The sequence below is a fragment of the Panthera pardus genome, unplaced genomic scaffold (genome assembly GCF_024362965.1).
Source record: "Panthera pardus isolate Hobbes unplaced genomic scaffold, ASM2436296v1 HiC_scaffold_10, whole genome shotgun sequence".
NCBI classification, from domain to species: Eukaryota; Metazoa; Chordata; class Mammalia; order Carnivora; family Felidae; genus Panthera; species Panthera pardus.
In genome coordinates this window covers 101,238,068-101,249,101 of record NW_026526655.1, presented here as the reverse complement: position 1 = coordinate 101,249,101, position 11,034 = coordinate 101,238,068, and the positions used below count along the sequence as shown (strand labels likewise).

General features: G+C 46.7%; 1 non-coding gene across 1 annotated transcript; it reads right to left on the bottom strand.

The window, feature by feature from the left end:
* Positions 1-541: 541 nt before the first annotated feature.
* Positions 542-648, bottom strand: LOC128772689 (U6 spliceosomal RNA). Its single transcript, XR_008416846.1, has one exon. It is a non-coding gene; the product is annotated as a U6 spliceosomal RNA (small nuclear RNA).
* Positions 649-11,034: the final 10,386 nt, after the last annotated feature.

Here is an 11,034-nt window from a genome sequence, read left to right as displayed (position 1 = left end):
TGACGTGAGCTCATTCGTGTAAAGAGCTGAGCACAGTGCCTGGTGAGCAGAAGGTAGTCAGTGGCTCACTAAACGTTGGCTGTTATTCTCGTGGTGGATCATGGATGCAGTCGTGACAGAAATGACAGTGACTGATCTACAGCTGTATTTTATAACCAATACTCTACTGAATTCCTTCCAAAGGACATCTTATTTAACCTTCATGATGACTCTAGAAGTATTGGTATTAGTTTTCCTATTTCCGTAGGTGAGGGAGTTCAGATGAAGATCAGGGGACTGGTCCAAGGGCACACAGATATTGCGTGGCACACTGGAAATGATGTCTCTGGTTCACATGTTACGTGCTCACTCATCGCCGCTATGATCCACGGAACTTTGTCCTACATGCAGGGGCCCACAGGCTTTCTATCCAGGAAAGCAGAGTGTCACAATTGGTTTAAAAAACAAACAAACAACTAATATATATATATATATATATATATATATATATAACCAGATAACAATCTATAAACCAAAGAAACAAAGTGCTATTCATTTGTTTTTAAATATGGAACCCTCCACAAATTTGTACGTCATCCCTGCACAGGGGCCATGCTAATCTTTTCTGTGGCGTTCCAGCTTTAGCATACGTGTTGCCGAAGCAAGCACAGAATGCTATTGATTTTTAAATGAAGATACCCAGTGCTGGCGAAGGTATGGTACGATAGGCAGCTTCGTAAACGGCCTGTGGATAAGTGAGTCCATATGCCCCTTCGGCAAAACAACTTTGTGTTATTCCAAAAGCCTTTAAAAGTCCAGCTGTTTGGGGCACCCGCGTGGCTCAGTCAGCTGAGCGTCCAACTCTTGGTTTCGGCTCAGGTCGCGATCCCAGGACTGTGAGATTGAGTCCCACATGTGGGCAGAGCATGGAGCCTGCTTAAGTGCTTAAGATTCTCTCTCCTTCTCCCTCTGCCCCTCTTTCGTTCACATGCTCTCTCTCTTGCTCTCTCTCTCAAATAAAACACAAAGACCCAGATGTTTGAAAACAAACAACTAAACAAACAAGAAGCAGAAACAGACCCATAAATACAGGGAACAGGGCGATAGTTCCCAGAGGGGAAGGGGTGGGGGGATGGGCAAGATGGGTGAAGGGGAGTGGGTTCCAGTTCTGGAATGAGCAAGTCACGGGGCTACAAGCTACAGCATAGGGAATAGTCACCGGAATTGTGATAGCGTTGTGCGCTGACAGATGGTGGCTACGCGTGTGGTGAGCACAGCGTAACGTGTGGAGTTACGGAATCACCGGGTCATACACCTGAAACTAATGTAATGCTGTGTGTCAGCCATACCTCAATAAAATAAACACATAATGAGTAAATGAATGAATAGCCCACAGGTTTAAACTTACAAGGCTGCTTTTGAGGCTTGATCAAAATGCAAAATCCTACTGTCGAGACTTGAAAAGATGCAAAGTTTGCGAAAGCTGTAATGTATGACGTTGTTCATGATAATAGTAGGAAGAGGAAAAAGAATCAAACCAATAGTTAAGTAAAAACATGCATATCACAGATGCATTTGGAATCATGTTTTTTTTTAAGTTTATTTACCTTTTGAGAGAGAGAAAGAGAGAGAACAAGTGGGGGAGGGGCAGAGAGAAGGAGAGACAGAATCCCAAGCAGGCTCTGAGCTGTCGGTGCAGAGTTCGATGTGGGGCTCGAACTCATTAACCGTCAGATCATGACCTGGGCTGAGATCAAGAGTCAGACGCTCCACTGACTGTGCCACCCAGGCGCCCCTACGTCTGGAATCATCTTAAATAAAAAATAATCTTGAGTGAAAACACTGGTTCAGGTAGTACCATCTGAACCATATAAACATATGAACAGGAAAAAAAAGTTAGAAGGAAATACAGAAAAATATGAACAGCGGTAGTCTTTTTTGAGTAATTGGATATTTTTTTCTTCTCCTGTCTTCAATATTTTCCGAAGATTCCATATCATATGTATATATTACCTTAATAATTAGGAAGAATAGCTTTACTTCAAAATTGAGAAAAATTTCACAACGGGTATTTCCTTCTTTGGGTGAAGAGAATGATCTCCAAAAAAATTTTAACGAAATCTTAAGCTGATTCCTAGTATACGCAAGTAGGCATGGGGGACCCAGAAGCCCCGTCCCTCAGCCCGGCCAGAGGCATCCCAAGACATAAAATAAAATGCAGCAGTGATCGCAGGCTCATGCTCTCTCCAGGACGACCCAGGCAACCGTTTTTGTCTCTGGGGTCTGGCTGAGGTCACCAGTTCCTTGGGTGTGAGCGCACCCTGGGTGGATAGATACGGATGCAATTCAGAAACTACGGACCCCAGGACAAGGATGAGAGCTGTATGGACTTCCCCAGCACACAGCCATCTCAAGAGGTGTCAGGGGACCCATCCTGCCAGCCCCACCCACCCCTTGACCCCTTGGACGCAGATACTGAATGTGCTTCTAATGCTCTTAAATTTACTGGTTGCGGTTCACAGACAACAGGCCTCAAATAGCAAAATCCCAGACCCAGCCCTGGACCGTGAGTGCTGACTGCTTCTGGCCGCAGCTGGCTTCCCAGAACATTCCAAGATTCACATCAACGGGGCTTTTGAAAATCCTTAATTTCATCCAAATAGCTGTTTGTGTTCTTTTTCCCTCCATTCCCTGACCAGTTGAATCCTACCCCATCCCTCTCTCTATATATGAGAGAAAGATTTCTACTTACAGGGAGCTGCTTAAGTAAGTGATAAAATAAGATTGCCTGGTGCTTTTGTAATCACCCCGCTTCCCTCGCATAACAGTAACTGCTCTTAGAAAGAGAATTAGTCCAAATAACAGTTTTCCTGTGGCATTAGCGTTTCCACAGCAAGCCACGCATGAGGCGTGTTCAGCCTTGTGAATTTTCTATCAGTTCTGGGAGTTACACATTTTAACCCAAATAAATATATTTGGCTCAGTATCAAATGAAAAAAAAAAAATCTTAAGCTTTTGCTTTCTTTCTTTTCTCTGCAAGAGCAAATGAACTTCACACAGAGGAAAAAAGGGCACCTGCTCAACGCAAAACTCCCAATGTCCTTACACCTTAGGTGGATTTAATTTCAGGGACCTCAAATAATTAAGCCTAAATGAAGGTATTAACTGTGGGGGAAATAAAAAGTTCAAGGTCGTGACGCATCTGACTGTTGCAGAGGCTGGCACATGACACAAAGGGGCAGACCTAAGGCTCCCGGGTCCATCCATTTTGTTCTTACCCCATGGGCAGCCCTGAAGCCAGTCTGTCTTTTCCTGCTAAGGATTACATCGGTTCCATGGCACCAATGAGCTCAGGGCAAACCCATCCTGAGCACAAAAGAAACAAGTCGAGGATCACATCTTTCTTGGGAAGCTCCGTTAAATCAAACTATATGGGCACTGACCCCAAATTTACTTCCTTCATACCTTCCCTTACTCCTTTACTGCATCAACTACGAGATGAACGACCCCAAACACCCGGTCCCGACCCTCCCCTGCCACCGCCCCCCAGTCATGGCACTCTTGGCTGGAGAAGCCTTCAGGGACTTATACCATCAGTCTGGACTTCTTAGCTTGGTATGTGAGTCCTAGTTGATGATAACCCTTAAAATTATAATAAAAGTAGCTGGCGCTTACTGAACCATCTCTCATGTGCCAGGCATTTGTGGAATATTATTTTATGTAACACTATCCTCACTACAGCCCCAGGAAGAAGGTTTTACGATCTCCATTTTATGAAAGGAAAAACAAGCCCAATGTGGTAAATGGTCTGACCTCTGATAAGTGGTGGGGGCAGCCTTCTAACCCAGGCTGGTCTGACTCCAGAATCCTGGTTTTTTTAACCACCCCCCACCTCCCCCTCCCCCAGCTATTCATTTTGGAGCGCATGGAGGGGCAGGTCAGACGAGGGAAGAGGCGGGGAGGAGGGGGGAGGAGGAACGAGGATCAGGGTACGTCTTTCTTCTCCATCAGCCCTGAGCAAGAACAATGCAAGCGAAATGTAGTATTTCATTTTATCATGCAATGAGCATAATTAGGAAACAATGAGGAATGACAACTAATAATGAACCTTGTTTCTTCCTAATTAAAATTTAACGATTGTATTTCTGCCATTATTGCCCAGAGCAGCAGTTGTGGGCTGTGCGGTAACAGGGCCAACTCCAAAAGAAGGCAGCCTGACTTCACAGATGGCTCAGCACAGCCCTGCCCAGGCATGCCAACAAGGTACAGCTCCACAAGTGGCTGCTGTCTGCCCTCGTGGCCAAGCCGCACTGGGCAAAATAAACCAGACGGGCAGAATACACAGCGGTTTATTAATACCTGTAATAAACAGCCGGTAAGTATTGTAATTCCACGAATGCCTTGGGGAAAGGACCGGCTCGGGTGACGGACAAAGGACCCGCTCAGGTGATGGGCCAGCTGCTTGCTGTGTGATCTCGGGCACATCCATCAGCCTCTCTGAGTCAGTTTCTTCATCTGCGAGTGAGCAGGACATGTCTCAAGTGGCACTGTTGTGAGCTGTAAATGATAGAAGAAAAACAGGCTGCCAGACTCTCCACGTGGTGACAGCCATCGTTTGTGGCTCCCCAAAGCCTTTAGATACTCTGCATGCTAATCGTTCTCCGTCCTGTGAAACCTGCCTTCCCATCAGAGATTCCCCCAAGACTACATTTCCCAGCTTCCGTTGCCATCAGGAGCAAACTTGAGGTTTGATTTTCCTGCTCAGGTGTCCCTGCAATGGGCTTTGGTTTGAGCAGAGCCATAGGGCTGAAGAGGCGGGGCCTGGGTGATGCTTTGCTGGTACAGAGTGTGGTGGCCTGGCTGTGGAGGACACAGCGAAGGTGCCCACTTCCTCTGGTGGCAGGGGTGGGAGCTCCTTTGGCGGGTGGTTTTGCCGGGGATGCTGGGAACTCCTCCAGAAAAGACCTGCCTGGAATCTGTTTCTCCTGTCCCCGATGATTCTGTGCACATCCTCTGCCCACAAGTGTATCACTTCCTGCTTAAACTGGCCCGAGAACAGTGTTGTCTGCAACTTAGAGCGCTGACCCGGGGTGGGGGGGGGGGCAGGCTCACACTACGGAAGCCTGTCGGTGGAAGTGGAGAAAGTGAGAACAAGAAGATGTCTGAGAGGCCATTATGATTTTCCAAGTTGGAGGGATGAGGGCCCAGACCATAGAAATGACCATAGAAATGACCCAGACCATAGAAACAGGTATTTCTAAACAGTCTACTGCCTACATGTTCTCTTGAGTCTTGTGTCTTCTCTCCAACCCACAGCCAGCAGCTGAGGCTATGGCTCATGGTCCCCACCACGATGACCACCATTGCCCCCAGTGAATCTGCCTGCCTCCGGGCTCACACCCTCCCCTGCAGCTAGGGTGGTCTCTCAACGTGGCAGTCGCCTCACCTCTTCTGCTAAAAAGTCTTCCATTGCTTCCTTCATCTTTAGCACAAAGTCAGAATTTCTTATCCAGGTTGACATGAACCTCCATGGTCTGCGGTCCCCCCCCTCCCACTCTCCCACCCACTGTTCCCTCCGCCATGGTGCGCTGACCCACACATACCTTCTCTCTTGTCTCACCTTTCCCCACTCCCATGGGGAAAATGCTCAGTCAGGACCTCTGCCTTCCCACTCCCCACCTTCCTGTACCTGGTTAACTGCTATTTGCTTCCTTGAGAGGCCATCTCTGTCCCCCCAGGCGAGGTCAGCTCCAGCACTCAGACCCTCCCCTTTCATTGTCCCCAAAGCACTTCTTTAACATCTCTCCACTGAATATTCGTGTTCCCCTTTCATCCTGTACATTGTTCCCAGCACCCCGAGTCCGGACGGAGATGTGGATGTGTGTTAGCACAAGAGAAGAGAGTCACGCTTTAGACCTAAAATGGTTCACACGTGGATGGGCCTTCTCCGTGGTCACACTCTATCCATCTACCAAATGCAAGGAAGGAACATGGCATCCCTAGTGTAGGGCAGGGCCACAAGGTGGAAGGAGCTTGGGTCCCTGAATGCCTCTGCTGAAGGCTGCCTGCCAAATAGTCACACTGAATTGATAGTACAGAAGCCAAGAAGAAACTTTTATTCTATCAAAACAATGAGAGCTTTGGTGGCAGCTTTATCTCAACTAACACAGCCCTGCTCGAGTATGGAGGGAGAACACGGGGTCTGTCCTATCCGCGACAGCAGCCACAGCACTTAAGACACAATAAGCGTTTCACTGAAGGGGCCCAATAAGCAGTGGCTGCAGGAATGACAGAGAAAGAAATTGACAGGCCACCAGAACAGAAGTTGGGGGGATGCAGGCGTGAGAGGGGGTCAAACCCATTCAAATACTAGGAGGGTTGAAGAACTTGAGAGAAGGGGGCATCGATTAGTGGCACCCATCAAATATTCTGTCTGAGAGGACAGGCTCTGTTCATACATGGAAATATGGGACCAGAGAGGAGATCATTTATATCGTTTTCCGTGCAGCCATCACCATCTCAAAATCTCATTTCTTTCTCCCAACACGCGTCTTAACATCCCGGCGGAGCTCCGGCACAGTCCTCCAGAGAGAAGAAAACAGTGCACATATTTTTCTCTCCATCATAAATACCTGAGTCACTTGATGGCTCAATTGAAAGCACCGAGGTGTAGGGACAATTTCCTCTTTCAATGCCTGTGTATACATATCCTTATGTGTATATTTATAGTATGCATATGGATGTGCAGAAGGAAGCTTGGCTCAGTAAAACTAACCTCATCTCAAATATACAATGTGGGCACATTTCCTGGAAGGGGGAAAAAAAATCCTTCTCAGGGTTATAAAATTTTATAGCTGGAAGGGACCTAAGAAACTATCCAATTTAAACCCTTCATTTTACAGCTGGAGAAACCGAGGCCAGAACCTCTAAGAAATTTGCTCTAGAGCCAACAGCTTCTTCTTACAGAGTCAGACTAGTCTCCAGAAACCCCTCTGGTGTCCTTTGGTCTTTTTTAGTGTTTAGGAATTTATCCACAGGCTAAAGAAGATGCAAGGAATGAGGCAACTGGCTAAGTAAGGCATTAGACTTTAAGTGATGCTTTGCAAGGGACCCCAGCACCTGGCCCTAATGGTCAGCAGGATCTCCAGCAGCCATGGCAGCCCCCATTCCTGACATCTGGGGCTCCTTTGTTCTAGGTCCTTTCCCTGAATCTATCCAAATCTAGCTGACCCCACTGGAATTCCGTATGTAAAATAACTACAGTTACTATTTCACGAGCATTGGACCGTGTTCCGAAAACCATGGCAAGCACTTTACCTAAGTTATCCTGCATAGTCCTCACCAGGGCACCGTGGAGCAAGTATGTTTCGCTTTGTTTTACAGGGGAGAACGCCGAGCCTCAGAGATGCTAAGTGACTTCCACAAGATCACACAACCCAGTGAAAGAGCTGGGATCTGAGCTTAGATCTGTCGGGTTCCAGGGCCCCTATATCCACTTTGCACACCGGCACTGCCTCTCCAACGGAAGAAACCGAGAATGAAGGATAGACGCAAGAATCACCCAGGGCATATAGGACTAGAAGACTCCTGGTGGGATGTCCTATCTGCTCCTGCCAACAGAGTAGACATTGCCTGTCCTCCCCCTCCCCAGGTGATGAGGGGGCTCTAAAACCTGGCCTTCCTGTTGCCTACTCTCCCCTCCCCAAATCTGGTGGGACTCTATACCATTTACCAATCCACTCAGCCCAGGTCAAACTTGAAGCCCGTGAGTTTCTCTTGTGAAATGCACAGACGAAAATTTCCCTGTGGAGTTTACACTCGGCCATTCCCAGCCCTGGAAACCGTCTGTACATCTGTGTATCCACCAGGCATTCCTTCGTAACTTCCATGCCATCTGAATGTGAAACACGGCTGGGCTCAGTTTAGTTTATATGTTGTAAATTATGTAAATATTTATCATATATATATATTTTATATATAGTGGAATACTTATATAATGGAATATAAATATACATATATAGGTATGTGAGTGTGTATATATATTCATTCCAAAGTTGTCCAGGAAAGCATTTTTTCAAGGAGTTGGAATGGCTCAGTTGGTTAAGTATCCAAATCTTGATTTCGGCTCAGGCTTTGGCAGCACGGTTCTTGGGATCGAGCCCTGCGTCGGGCTCTGTGCTGACAGTGTAGAACCTGCTTGAAAGTCTCTCTCTCTCTCTCTCTCTCTCTCTCTGCCCCTCCCCAGCTCACACATGCTCTTTCTTTCTCAAAATAAATAAATAAATAAATAAACAAACAAACTTTCTTTCTCAAAATAAATAAATAAATAAAATTAAATAAAAAACAAATAAAACTTTCTCAAAAGTATTTGTAGACTGAAGAAATGTTCTCATTCTACAATGATTTTTGGTTTTCTGCAGCACATAGTACTTGGGTCAAAGGGGACCTTTGTCTTCTCCAGCACCATAAGGCTTGTTGTCCCGAGGCTTTGTCTCTTTGGGCAGTCTCCCCTCTCCTGTGGGCTCCCTACACACCCAATTGCTTTGGATAAGACCAACCTCCTCGTTCAAACGTCTATACTTCTAACTGACCCAACTTTTCTGGTTTCCCGGATTTTTGTTAAGGGATCTTTGCGTCCGCCAGGACCCGGATTTTGGCAGGCTTCCAGATAGCTTGCAGAGATCACTGGGTTGCAAAAATACCGTTTGGCCTGTAAACTGCTCACACAACGAGTTTCATTTCTCGGTGTCCTCTCCACCACCCCTAGTCCGTCCCTTACTCACCTCTACTTCCTTCCTAGACCCACTGACACCCCCCATCAGCCTAAAGAATGATCCTTCTCTACCTGAGTATACAGTTTTCACACACACACACACACACACACACACACACACACACACGATGATTTCCATGGCAATTCTGACAGATGGACAGAGGGAGAAGAACATAGATGACTCTTTTGCTGGAAGATGGCTGTGGCTGTCTAACTTCCAGCCTTCTTCCCATAATTCCTTTTTTTTAGCGCCGGGAAAAAGAGACTAGAGGAGCACAGGATGCTTTTTGACCACAGTCAAGTTCTTGTGGATACCAGAGCTGTGCATTTCGCTGGTGAGAATGTGTGCTGGGCCCCCAGAAGGCTGTCTGGAAGAATGAATGAAGGACCATGAAGAAAGCGGCTGACCCACAGGTGCTACACAATGATCAGTTTCTGCAATCACACCACACGTGCATGCAGGCGGGCTCTGGGCCTTGTCTGACTTGTGCAGAGGGGCACACAACACAATGCAACCACACATGCTCTCTCCATGCTCCACGACCCGTGCCTCCTCCACCATGGCGGCTTTCAGAAAGACAACCTCGCAAAGTAGAGCAATACAATTAAGCAGTTCTCCTGCTGAGGGATACAGGGCCAGCTACCTCTGGTTTTTAATGTGGACTGTGGTCCCCCAGCTACCGTGAGCCCAAAAGACCCATGAGGGCAGAGTGTATGGTCACGTTCACCTTCCTGACCACAGCACAGCCTATGAAGGTAGTCGCAAGAGAGTCTCGGGGAAGGTAGATATTGCTATGTTAAAAAAATTAAAAAACGGACACCCCCCTCACATTGTAAATGTCATATCATGTTGGCGCCTAATCAACACTTTGAAGCATTAGCATTGTTTTAATCATCCTCCTATTGGGGAACAAATGTTGCATGTATAATTACACTGCTGCATTGTACTGTACAAATAACCATGTAATGACATCGTTGGAATTTCTTGGTTCTTCATGGTAATGCCAAGTATAATTACCATGTAATCTGCCGAGAGCAAACAAGGTTGTAATTATTCCATAATCCAATCTAATTATGGGGCAACTGGATTGTTATTTGTGTTTGGGAGGAAAATATACATGCAAAGAGAAGAAAAAGAAATCAATTCTCCCTAACTGTTGGTATGATATATGGGGGGGGTGGGTGTTGAGATGGCCCTCAGTAATGCTACCATCTGCTTAGGTGATGAAGTGTATGCTCATTGGTCACTCAGTATTTGGGGATCATCCTCTCTAATGCTGATTATGGAATGGCCAGATGAAGGAATGACTACAAGAGGAAGTCAGAAGAGGGAGCAGAGGAAGAGGAAGCCCATGTTGACAGAGCCTTTGAAGGCAAGCACCTGTCGGTGGGACTTAGGAAATGAAGACAGGCCAACTCTCCTGAAACTTCTCATGCACCAGCCTCTCCTGCACCTCTGACACATACCTGGGATAGCAACAGAGATTTCCATGAATGTTCACATTGGATTCGGACCAATTAGTCAACCACGTCTTGTTGTCCCGGCTATGGGCCTTTTATGGTGCGTGCAACACTGGGTTTGGTCCTTGCAGAGAGGCCAGGCAAAGAAGATCGAAAAGGATGGGAGCAGGCATGGCAAGAAGTGTTTTGTGTGTGGGTTGTGGGGGCCTACATTAATTTCCTAGGGCTGCCCATAATAAAGCACCATGAACTGGGTCGCTTGGAACAACAGACACTTATTGTCACACCATTCTGGAAGCTAGAAGTCCAAAACCAAGTCGTCAGCAGAGCCACACTCCTCCAAAAGGCTCTAGCGAAGAGTCCTTCCTCGCCTCTTTCCATTTTCTGGTGCTTTGCTGGCGATCTTCGGCCTGTCTTGGCTTACAGATGCATAACCCAATCTCTGCCTGTCTTCCTCTGTCCTTCTTCCTGTATCTCTGTCTCTTCACATGACATTCTTTTTATAAAGACATCAGCCATTGTACGGCCCAATATGACCATTTTAGCTAATTACATTTACCTCTTAGCTAATTACATTTACAATGACCCCATTTCCAAACAAGGCCACATTCTGAGGTCCTGGGAGTTGGGACTCGAGCACGTACTCTGCTGAGGGGCACAATTCAACCCAGAACGGGAGCCTTTTATTCATATATTTAGTTGGCACACATTCGTCTCGTATCTACTGAGTGCATGGGGTGTGATGACTGCCCAGCTCCTCTTTTCTTAACTGAACATTTGCTGTGTGTGTCACATGCATTATCTCACTGAAGTCTTTTACA